Raw genomic sequence first — 2500 nt, 5'->3', positions numbered from 1 at the left:
ACTGGTCATGCTGAATGATTCACGCTGTACTGAAGATTCAAAAGAACCGGCTCATGAGAGTCATTCATTCATTCAGGAATCGGATTCACTGGACACTGAATGTTTCACGCTGTACCGAAGATTCAAAAGAATCAGTTCATATGAGTCATTCGTTCAGGAATCAGACACACTGGTCACGCTGAATGATTCACGCTGTACCGAAGATTCAAAAGAACCGGCTCATAAGAGTCATTCATTCAGGAATCAGACTCACTGGTCACGCTGAATGATTCACGCTGTACTGAAGATTCAAAAGAACCGGCTCATAAGAGTCATTCATTCAGGAATCAGACTCACTGGTCACGCTGAATGATTCACGCTGTACTGAAGATTCAAAAGAATCGGCTCATGAGAGTCATTTGTTCAGGAATCAGATTCACTGGTCATGCTGAATGATTCACACTGTACTGAAGATTCAAAAGAACCGGCTCATATGAGTCATTCATTCAGGAATCGGATTCTCTGGTCATGCTGAATGATTCACGCTGTACTGAAGATTCAAAGAACCGGTTCATATGAGTCATTCATTCGGGAATCAGATTCTCTGGTCATGCTGAATGATTCACACTGTCCTGAAGATTCAAAAGAATCAGTTCATGAGAGTCATTCATTCATTCAGGAATCGGATTCACTGGACACTGAATGTTTCACGCGGTACCAAAGATTCAAAAGAATCAGTTCATATGAGTCATTCGTTCAGGAATCAGACACACTGGTCACGCTGAATGATTCACGCTGTACCGAAGATTCAAAAGAACCGGCTCATAAGAGTCATTCCTTCAGGAATCAGACTCACTGGTCACGCTGAATGATTCACGCTGTACTGAAGATTCAAAAGAATCGGCTCATGAGAGTCATTTGTTCAGGAATCAGATTCACTGGTCACGCTGAATGATTCACACTGTACTGAAGATTCAAAAGAACCGGCTCATATGAGTCATTCATTCAGGAATCGGATTCTCTGGTCATGCTGAATGATTCACGCTGTACTGAAGATTCAAAGAACCGGTTCATATGAGTCATTCATTCGGGAATCAGATTCTCTGGTCATGCTGAATGATTCACACTGTCCTGAAGATTCAAAAGAATCAGTTCATATGAGTCATTCATTCGGGAATCAGATTCTCTGGTCATGCTGAATGATTCACGCTGTCCTGAAGATTCAAAAGAATCGGCTCATATGAGTCATTCATTCAGGAATCAGACTCACTGGTCACGCTGAATGATTCACGCTGTACTGAAGATTCAAAAGAACTGGCTCATGAGAGTCATTCATTCATTCAGGAATCTGATTCACTGATTCACTGGTCATGCTGAATGATTCATGCTGTACTGAAGATTCAAAAGAACCGGCTCATGAGAGTCATTCATTCATTCAGGAATCGGATTCACTGGACACTGAATGTTTCACACTGTACCGAAGATTCAAAAGAATCAGTTCATATGAGTCATTCGTTCAGGAATCAGACACACTGGTCACGCTGAATGATTCACGCTGTACCGAAGATTCAAAAGAACCGGCTCATAAGAGTCATTCATTCAGGAATCAGACTCACTGGTCACGCTGAATGATTCACACTGTACTGAAGATTCAAAAGAACCGGCTCATGAGAGTCATTCATTCAGGAATCTGATTCACTGGTCACGCTGAATGATTCATGCTGTACTGAAGATTCAAAAGAATCAGCTCATATGAGTCATTCGTTCAGGAATCAGATTCACTGGTCACGCTGAATGATTCACACTGTACTGAAGATTCAAAAGAACTGGCTCATGAGAGTCATTCATTCATTCAGGAATCTGATTCACTGATTCACTGGTCATGCTGAATGATTAACGCTGTACTGAAGATTCAAAAGAACCGGCTCATGAGAGTCATTCATTCATTCAGGAATCGGATTCACTGGACACTGAATGTTTCACGCTGTACCGAAGATTCAAAAGAATCAGTTCATATGAGTCATTCGTTCAGGAATCAGACACACTGGTCACGCTGAATGATTCACGCTGTACTGAAGATTCAAAAGAACCGGCTCATAAGAGTCATTCATTCAGGAATCAGACTCACTGGTCACGCTGAATGATTCACGCTGTACTGAAGATTCAAAAGAATCGGCTCATGAGAGTCATTTGTTCAGGAATCAGATTCACTGGTCATGCTGAATGATTCACACTGTACTGAAGATTCAAAAGAACCGGCTCATATGAGTCATTCATTCAGGAATCGGATTCTCTGGTCATGCTGAATGATTCACGCTGTACTGAAGATTCAAAGAACCGGTTCATATGAGTCATTCATTCGGGAATCAGATTCTCTGGTCATGCTGAATGATTCACACTGTCCTGAAGATTCAAAAGAATCAGTTCATGAGAGTCATTCATTCATTCAGGAATCGGATTCACTGGTCATGCTGAATGATTCACGCTGTCCTGAAGATTCAAAAGAATCAGTTCATATGAG

The 2500-nt window shown here is 41.5% G+C and overlaps 1 protein-coding gene across 1 annotated transcript in view; it reads left to right on the top strand.

Annotated features, from left to right (window-relative positions):
* Nucleotides 1-2500, top strand: part of LOC127633727 (fatty acid desaturase 6-like) — a 14163-nt gene that overhangs the window by 8321 nt on the left and 3342 nt on the right.

Source organism: Xyrauchen texanus, chromosome 40 (genome assembly GCF_025860055.1).
Source record: "Xyrauchen texanus isolate HMW12.3.18 chromosome 40, RBS_HiC_50CHRs, whole genome shotgun sequence".
NCBI classification, from domain to species: domain Eukaryota; kingdom Metazoa; phylum Chordata; class Actinopteri; order Cypriniformes; family Catostomidae; genus Xyrauchen; species Xyrauchen texanus.
The sequence above is the reverse complement of the archived record's forward strand: the minus strand, read 5'-3'. Positions and strand labels throughout refer to the sequence as shown.